The 10,307-nt window shown below is 37.6% G+C and overlaps 1 long non-coding RNA gene across 1 annotated transcript; it reads left to right on the forward strand.

Annotated features, from left to right (window-relative positions):
• Positions 1-3,169: 3,169 nt before the first annotated feature.
• Positions 3,170-5,670, forward strand: LOC105059819 (uncharacterized). Its single transcript, XR_834337.2, has 2 exons — positions 3,170-3,291; positions 5,280-5,670. It is a non-coding gene; the product is annotated as an uncharacterized lncRNA (long non-coding RNA).
• The last annotated feature ends 4,637 nt before the right edge of the window (positions 5,671-10,307 follow it).

A 10,307-nucleotide genomic window follows, 5' to 3' on the forward strand; every position in this document is an offset into this window, starting at 1 on the left:
GATAGGATGTAGCTTCCTTTTTAGGAACAAAAGCCAAGAGAGAATTGGGGAGACTTGCTAGATCGATGCTGCTGTCATGCAGCTGGTTGAAACATGTACAAGGTAAGAGAAGGAACAAAAGAGTAGAAGTCAAGGAAGGGACAGGTCAATAGCACAAAATGTCACGGTGCCATCATGAGCACTAAAGATGCCAAATCCATGTATAGATTCCGATGCCTACACCTCATCTTTATGGAGCACAAATTCTCCTCACAATCAAAATGAAATGTCTTGAGAGTTCTGAAGCATAGAATATATAGAACTCTTTCTTATAAGAAAAATCCTTGCATTTCTTTCATGCTTTATATTCTTAAAAACTAATTTTGTCATATAACCCAATATCTAGCTTGAAATATCTAGCATGATCGTAACTAAAATCCATCCTAAGTCTTGGCACTCTACAAGTCCAATAGCCTTGTGTGCATGCTTCAAATCTGCAATCCGTTCAAGGAATATGCTGTCATGCAGCTGTTAGTCATCTACTGCTCAATTTATTAGAAATGAAATGGATATTAGGAAAAAAAAAAAAAAGGAGAGAAACAAGAAAGAAAACGTAAGAGGAAAAAAGAGAGAACAAAGAAATAAAAAATAAGAAATAAAGGAAAGAAAAAGAAGCCCAACACGTCTAAGTACCGGAGCCCCAAGTCCAGTGAAGATCAACTCCTACAATAGAGCCCACCTAGAAAACAATCGCCCCAACTTCAATGTAGGTCGCCAAAGTTTCTGATTTTTTGCTGCCACTAAATTACCAAAGTTCTTCCCAAACCTTTTAGCAAACATCTACTAAAAGTCTCAAAGAGCTTTGGTAATTCAGTAGTAGCCAACATAAGTTATAAAATAGTTGACACATTTTATGAAAACACAGTGGTAGCAAAACAATAACAATAGAAATCTTGATCCCTTCTATGTGGATATTAAATTTGTTGTCTCTTGTCTTGTCTATCTATTGTGCTACTCAAGTTACTGAAGGCTTCCACAACATCTTATTTGTCAGGTGTTATACCTGAACTCTTCCCTTTTTCCCTGGTTGGAAATACGAATTCTCAAGGGTCAAGAGCTAGATGTTGCAAAAGTAGTGCCTCTCCTCTTCAAATGGAGATAGGAATTGATGTGTCCATGTGTCAAGCAGACCGTCGGAGTCAACCATCGTTCTGCCCCACGAAGTATTGTCCACTTTGGCTAGGTCCGGATGGGGAGCTACGCCCCATGGTTCCCACCGGGGCTTGTCCCTGGGACCCCTGATCGGGTCCCACCGGAGGTTATTCCGCCCCGGTCCAGTATCACGCAGACAGCCTCACGATTTTATCCTTTCGCCCCCTCGCGGGGGAAAAAACGCTTCGTGAGGAAAGGACGTGCTCGTATCCCTCTTAAACACATGACACTTCAGAGTTTGCCCGATGTGGGACTTTTAAGGGAGGTCCCTCCGCAGCCTGCCCACAACATGCCCCCCACTCTGGAAGGGTCATGTGCGGAACAAGGGACGGGTGGCCCCTTCCTGATGCGTGACTGATGTGTCCATGTGTCAAGCAGGTCGTCGGAGTCAACCGCCACTCCACCCTACGAAGTATTGTCCGCTTTGGCTAGGTCCGGATGGGGAGCTACGCCCCATGATCCCCACCGGGGGTTGTCCCTGGGGCCCCTGATCGGGCCCCACCGGGGGTTATTCCGCCTCGGCCCAGCGTCACGCAGACGGCCTCATGGTTTTGTCCTTTCGCTTTCTCGCAGGGAAAAATGCACCTCGTGAGGGAAGGACGTGCTCGTATCCCTCTTAAGCACATGACACTTCAGAGTTTGCCCGATGTGGGACTTTTAAGGGAGGTCCCCCCGCGGTCTGCCCACAACATGCCCCCTACTCTGGAAGGGTCATGTGCGGAACAGGGGACGGGTGGCCCCTACCTGGCGCGCCACTAATGTGTCCATGTGTCAAGCAGGTCGTCGGAGTCAACCGCCGCTCCACCCCACAAAATATTGCCCGCTTTGGCTAGGTCCGGATGGGGAGCTACGCCCCATGGTCCCCACTGGGGGTTGTCCCTGGGGCCCCTGTTCGGGCCCCACCGGGAGTTATTCCGCCCCGGCCCAGCATCACGCAGACGGTCTCACGATTTTGTCCTTTTGCCATCTCACGGGGGAAAAGGCGCCTCGTGAGGGAAAAACGTGTTCGTATCCCTCTTAAGCACATGACACTTCAGAGTTTGTTCGATGTAGGACTTTTAAGGAAGATCCCCCCGTGACCTGCCCACAATAGGAATCAATGAGCATCTACTCTGCTAAATCTTCCTACTAGTTTCTTGGGGTTATTTATTTGGTGGAAAAGCAAGGTGTTAGCTGGCTACATTAAACACCATTGCCGAAAGAGCTTTCGATGCCCATTTTGTTGACTGACTTCAGATTAGATTGGTTAAACACTCCTATAGTCTCCATTTTTCATAATGGACTTGGAGGATAATAAGGATCAAATTAAAGATAAAAGGCCGATTTATCATGAGCTAAATGGACAATTAGATAGCTATCTTTGATTTAGAGGAGATCTTTCTGAGATCTCGTCACCTTCACATATTTGGCTTAGTGGAATAGGAAATTAAAATTATTAAAAATAAGTCATAACTTACCCAAGGAATACTAAATTGACATTAAAAAGTGGAACTTCATGGTTTGGAGAACTTATATGCAACCAAACGTAGCTTAACAATGTGGCCAAGTTGGACTGTTAGATCTTGTTCCTTCTTCAAGTGTGAGAGCCGTCTGCCCGTTCCTGCTAAAAAAAAGCACACTCTTCAGGAGTTGCATGAAGCTCCGCTTGGAAGTTCATATGCAAGTCTTTGTCCATGCGTGGCCAATTCTAGAGCAAGTAATGAATAATTCATTATTAAAAATATAATTAATAGAACTTTGAGTTATTGTTCATTAATTCAATTATCAGAAAATACAATTAATTACCATGCCATCTTTGATAGTTGTTTTTTCTGCTCTAAAATACCGGGTCAAGCCTAGCATCTTGGTGAAAGGGTCAACCTCTAGCTAGATCCCATGAGGGTCAAACACTTGCCAAGCCCACACGGATTTTGGGTGAAACCTTGACCCCTTTTCTTACATTCTCTTTGATTCTTCCCCTTTTTTCTTCATTCCATCGTTCATAGAAGAAAAAACGAGGAGAAAATGGCCCAGACAAATAGAGGCCAAGCATCGACATCTGAAGAAGACAAACTTACCCATCAATTAGCTACACAAGACCTCCCACAAGATGCCTCAAAGGTTCTCTAATCCTGCTCTCTCTCTCTCTCTCTCTCGCAAATACACACCGTTCTGGTTTTTACGTTTGGAATCTTGAATTTTTCAAACAAGATTTTAATTACACTGCTAATTCTGTGATAACGAGTCCGTATTATTCCCTAGTTCAGTCACAAACTGGATTTATGTGAAAATAAAAAAAAAAAAGACTATTATAATAGCTATTATTTTCTATTTTAACGTAATATAATAAATGATAACAAGGAGAGTGGTGTCACTTGCCGTTGCGATCATTTACGGTATTAGTTTTTTTACTACCCATCTCAAATATTGAAGCTGAAGAATTATTTATTTAAATAAACAATGATGTGTTTAAATAACATTCATTATAATGAAATAATACCCAGATAAAAGGTTTAGGTACCTATTAATAGCTGGATCAAATTTTATGAAAAGTAGATCTTAACTTCTATATCAGCTTTGCTTTTTTTTTTTTTTAATCTTTCTAATTCTTTATGAATTGAAAGATAATATCTAATTAAATTTTTTTCTGAAAAAAAATTACAATTTGGTCATCCCTAATGAAATTTCTATCTAATTTTACCTCCAAAATGATAGTCTAAATTTGTCGTTCTAAAAAATCTATCTGATTGGAAATAAAAGATCATCTCAATCAAGCATTATATAATCAAGTCATGACATCTTGAAGTTCGGCGGATGTTTTGTCTTTCTAATACGGTAGTTCTTACTTTTGACCCTTATCTAGTCTTATGCATAGTGAGTCCATATAGAGCCTGCTGATCTTTCGGAATATTCATAGTGGTCAAAGTGATCCACATCAAAATTAGAGCATGATGACCCCTCCTAAATACTCATAATGGTTAAAGTGATTTATATCAAATATGATGGCCATTTTGAATCATGATATAAGTAGATAAATGCCATCAAAGTCGTAGCATCATGCTACAACCCAAATCTTAGCGTTTAGTCCTCATACTGACACTGACATGTCCAGCATAATTTATGAGTTGAATTTCAGGAGGTACATGTCAACAAATGGAGTCGACATGCTGGACGCATCTGCAATTTACTTCTGCTAGCATCATCACCAATACCCCATTTGCAGCTAAACGTCATTTCTGTATGATAATGGATAAATAATAGTAATCCTTTTTTTTTTTTAGCAAATATTAGAGTAACCAATAGCGGTCACCGGGATATCAGTTTTGAGTTCGAACCCAAACCCTACAATGGGACATCAAAATCATTGCTATTAGATAAACTTGAGACACATTGTGCTGCAACAGTAGCTTGATTTTTATTGAAGTGTAGCTGTTTGATCCAAATAGGTGATTAAGGACATTATTCCCACCAGATTTAGATCCTTGGTGGTTGAAACCATATAGCTTAGGAATTTTAGTCCATTATTCAACATGACTATCCTTTGATCTCACATCTTGCTCAAAGCACAAGTGGAAACCATCCATAGCCCACAAACACAAGGGCTCTTGAACACACTGAAGTAGTACTCTTCTAGGTTAGTTCACTTCAACATGAGTCATCATTTTCTCGTTACCTTGATTATATTGTAATATTCATAAGAGCATGATTAATCATAGAGAAATAAATCACATAATGGAGAAATTGTTCATGTCAAACACTTGAGAAGCAAATTCCAAGATTTGAACTGGAAATCTTGGCTGAAGGGATAAAGAAGACTGGTACCACCACTGGATCATGACCCTGTTTGCAATAAGATCAACTAGTGAGCCCTTTTCTCGTTAAAATACTCCAAACATGTTTCTTCCACAAGGAACCTAAAAAAGGTCATATGACAAACAATTTTGTTCTGGGTTAAATCTGATTAAGTTCATTTTTGGAAGAGAAATCTAATCATTTTCCTTTTTTTTTCTTTCCTTTATCAAAATAATTATACATTATTTAATCATGAAAATGTCCTATTTATTGGTCATAACTATTATATTCATCAAAATATTTATTTATTGCTGTAGCTAATTGGTCGTGTTAATCATGATAAACTTTGCGACACTGTACATGAGAAAGTACTAAATATTGATGGTGATAGAGATGAAGACCTCTTCACTATTCCTGCAGCAAATTATGAGATCCCACAAACTGCGCTAGCGAGGACTTTTAACTGCTGAGTGATGTCTTCTAGTAAGCTTTCTTGAGTGATGTAAGCGAGAGCAGTCGATCACATGTCCTGCTTTTACTACCATCAGTCAGCCTGTAAATAACTTATGCAGAAGCTTTTGTTTGATCCATATCAACCTCTTATTCTAACATGTAACATTTTTTATGAATTCTAATTTACAATGTATATCATCTGCTCAATACTTTTCAGATGAAAGATATTGTGATCTATCTTATAACAATTTCAAAGATCATGACTATGTGATTGTTGCGAAAAAAAGGAATCGATCTTCGAATTGATGTGGTCCATATGTGTTGGTGGTCTCTGTTGAACATAGTAATGATGCATGAACTTGAGGTGCATGTGGCATCCTGATAGCCTCCTACATTTAATCGATAGCAATATGATTGGATTTTTTCTCAAACCAAGGGTTGCACAAATTTATATTTCGCAAGTTGCGTTTGAAATGCCCAAACAAAAAAACGTATCCCTTAGTCAAGGCCCAAAGTCCAATTCGAAACTACCCCGATCGAGCCCATTTCCAATCCTACTTGTCTGGCATGGTAGAGGAGACTAAAACTCTTTTAATTTACAAGCTTATTTTCAATATGAAGATGTTACTTATACATCTCAAAAACTAATCTTTCTTAGGTAAATACAAATAATTATTTAAAAATGGTGGAAAATATTTCAAAATCATCTCAACCAAAATTTCATATCATGGAAGGAGAGAAAAAGTAGGACCATTTTGTAAGAGAAAGCCCTATAAAATAAATAATGAATGGATGAGTCCTAATAGTATGTTATTCATTGAATCCGTGAAAACTTTTCTAGAACCAATTGACAAAATATAAAATATAGTAAACCATAAGAATCCTAGAACCTAGGATAAAAGAAAATAATATTTTCTAACACTTAAAAAATCCAGCTAAACGTGTTCAATTGTATGCATACGGAAATGTGCACAGGGGCCTTCTAATCTACATGGCCAAAGAAACTAGTTTAGATGGCCTGGCTTAAGAACTCGGAGGCTCCCAAGCACGGTGTAATAAACTCATTGGTAGTCTTCATGATCGAGTATCAATTCTCTTCCTCAGCAGCATGATGATAGCTATTTGAACTATCCCTCTGGGCATGCCAGAACAAAGTGTTAGCTACTAAAATCTCTACTAGGCAAGGAAAGATGTCACACGCATCTCTGGCAGGTTCATGTAAGTGTATAGGTATGCCACCGGTGTTGATAACTAGAAAGAAAATAGGATGAAGGGCCACAATTCTATGCTAATAACCATCGATAAACTAGAGTAGAGCAAGATAACTAATTAAAGCAAGAAAATTAAACATAAATACAATAATAAATTAAAGAAAAAGATAAAGATAAGAACAAGTATTCGATTGGCCGGCCAAAAAGTCTAGAGTTCAAGTTACATCCTATTATTTATATGTAAAATTGCAAATAGTTTGGTAATTGAATGCATCTAGTAATGGCATATGCCCAAGTTTGGACTCCATTTCCCTTGATGATCTTAACCATTGGGGCTACTATTTTTCCAATCGCCATGTCCTATAACCCACTAGATCTCATATTGTTTCCAACACTACTTGGTCTCGTACTATACCACAATCCCTTTGGTCGGGTCAATGGGAAAAGACTCATGGTTCCTTGTGGATGATTGACCTCATTTGACATTAGTCTTCACTTTACCTCTTGAACAGCTATTTAGTTTGATGGTTTGTTCGCGCAGACTATAAAGTGCCATGTTCAAGCGACTTCTTGGTTACTAAGTTTGCTCCTTAATTAAGCTTGAATAATGTCAAAGCTTCGATCTTCAGATATTTAGCTTATGTACTTCGTTTGAGACCCTCCTCGTTTTGAAATCTGCCTTTTGTTGTATTCCATCTGGGGGCTCCAACATGTACAATTATCCTTTAGCGTTAGGACGTGGTATAAATAGTGATACACCTATATTAATGTTTAGGCGTGTAATTCCATTTATCTTACTATTGAAACCAATAGAGTTTAATGAAGTAATATAACAGTGTGTGCATATATATATATATATAATTCAATTAGAAAAAGTAATTTTTTTTTCGATCTGCTCAACTTGATTCTCATAAAGAAAAAGTTAGAAAAATAATACAAATTTTAAAAGTAGGTTTTGAATCTCTCTTCTTTCTCTTTATTTTCTTTACACATCAAAAGACTGAGGTTCATAGCCCCAATGGTGTAGTCGATTCTCATACAATTTAGAATAAATTTCTCTTGTTATCTTCCATCCTTGAATAATTTATGTTGAACTTTTTTTTCAAAATTAAATAGGAATAGATCTCTGGCTAAAAAATTTGATGGATATGAAAATCATGAAAAAAAACTAAAATTTTATGGGAGATATGTAGAACTTAAAAAGATATCTAAATTTCAAAAAAAAAAGATTATCTCAATTAGATAACCTCCTGAATTTTGACATATAATTTGATTTTTTGATATAACGGATCTTATTTTTAAATCATGTCCAGCTGTTGCTTGTAGTGGTCAAAATGTTCTACGTCAAGTATAATGTGATGCCCGGCCCAACCGGCCCGGCCTTTTCCATCCGTGCCACGCGGCGGGGGGGGGGGGGGGGGGGGGTGTGGTTGTGCGCATGTCACGGACCCGTGGCCGCTCGCAGTCCCCATCGCTGAACAAAAAAAAAAAATCCCTCCCCTCCCCCGTTCGGTGGAACCAGAACCTCTCCCCCTCTCTTTCTCTTCCGCGCTCTCTCCCTCTCCCGCTCTCTCTCTCAGACTCACTCTCCCTCTCTCTTTCTCTCACGTGCTCTCCCTCAGCTCTCTCTCTCTCTCTCTCTCTGGTGTGCATATCTGTGGGTGTATGAAGGGGGGTGGAAGTAAAACAGAAAAGAGAGAGAGAGAGAGAGAGAGAGAGACAATGAAAGGGAATAGACTCCATCTCTCTCTCTTTATCTGCCACATTCTCTCCCTTTCGACACTCTCCCCTCTCCCATCTCGGTATGTGTGAGGAAGAGTAAGAAGAGAGGAAGAAAAAAACAGAAAAGCAGAGAAGGGGGGAAAAAAAAAAGCAAGAGAAAGGAAAAAAAAAACAGGATTATTTCTCCTCTCTTTTTCTCTCCTTCCCTCTTCTTCTTCTCCTTCCCTTCTCTTCTTCTTCCTTGCCGGTGCCACGGTTGTAGTTGCTGCCGTGGGTGCGCTTCTGAGCAGGTAAAGTTAAGTGTTTTCTTGTGTTATTTGATTAATAAGTTGGTATTAGAATTTTTAGTATGCAGTTAATTTTTATTAGAAATTAAGTATTAGATGATAAAACTCTTGTATTTAATGGATTTCTGCTATGGGTTAGTTGGTGGATAATGGAATGAATCATAGAAAGAAAATAGGAATTTTAAAACATTATAGCAGAAAAATTGGAAGGATGAATGCTTTATGTTGGGGGCAGATTGACTCTGCCCAGAATTAATCCAAGAATTTTAACTCCCGAAAGGCTTCGTGATTTAAGCTGAAATTTTAGTTAGGGGTTGTTAACTGACGAGTCGATTAGAAGGCAAGACTTGAGAATTTTTGGATGGATATAACTAGGATAAATAATTTGTGGAAATGGACTGTTGCTAAAGAAAAGAATGTAGGAGAAGGCTGTTGTATCATCTCCTATTTTCTTTATCCTTTTCCAAGATAATAAAATTTTGGAAAATAAGAGTCCTAAGAAGAGAGAGAATGTTATTAGAAAAAAATTTAAAACCTTGTTATAGCTTGTGAATGTAGCTGTGGTTGGTTTACTGGGTTCCAAAAAATCTTGATCAAGTGATTAATTGTTCGGCTATTGGCAACTTTGTCTAAGGAACATTTACATTTTGGTACAATATAAATGATTTCAAGTATCATTGATATGTTATCATCTTCATCCTGAATCAAGTGAGAATTACTTCAATCAATGATAACGGTTATATTTAGATCTAATGATATATGAAATTGTGGTATATCATCTCTTTGATATGATACAAATAATTGTAAGTGATATTTATATTTTTATCAGACTTAAATGAATATTATTTTATTTATGAGAAATGATACAGACTATTATAGATATAATCAGATCTGATTATGCATGAAATTACTATACATCATCTCCTAAACTTGATGTGAATTATTTTAAGTGATTATGAATCCTTGATTAGTAAATTGAGACTATGAGTTGAACTGAATGATATTATACGCTATGATCAGATCAGACTTGATAAATTATGACTATAGCTTGTTGAAATACATGAATCATAGCGGTATCAAGTTGTATCAAGTTATATTGAAGCTGTATAAAAGATGTATCGAAAAAAAAAAATTTTTTTGATTTATATATAGTTATTGATATATGTATCATCTGACTCTCAGCCTACTGTGTTGATGTCCGGACTTGAGATGCCCAACCACGGGAGGATAATGTGGTAATATTGAAATGCCTAGCTACAAAAGATAACGTGGTAATATTGAGATGCTCAGCCACGGAGGGTAACATGGTAATATTGACCGTGCTACAGGGGGAATCGTACATCACAGTCCAAGCTGTAGAGTTAAAAAAATTGGATACGCATGCTTAAGTATAGTATAATGAAAGTAAATATATATATTGGACTTTTGTACTATTTACTAATTTCTATATCATTGAAAAGCTGATATGAGACTACATCTTGAATAACTTTAATTACATAACTTTAATCTAAATCAGATTGATATCACATCTTGTATGATGTATTTGAATTGTATATCATCATGATTTAAATTAGATTTTTAAATGTATTTACTACTTACTAAGCTGTGAAGCTCATAAACTCTCACCTATTGTTTTCATATTCCAAAATTAGTTTTGGGTCTAGACCTGGGA

The sequence above is a fragment of the Elaeis guineensis genome, chromosome 10 (genome assembly GCF_000442705.2).
Source record: "Elaeis guineensis isolate ETL-2024a chromosome 10, EG11, whole genome shotgun sequence".
NCBI classification, from domain to species: domain Eukaryota; kingdom Viridiplantae; phylum Streptophyta; class Magnoliopsida; order Arecales; family Arecaceae; genus Elaeis; species Elaeis guineensis.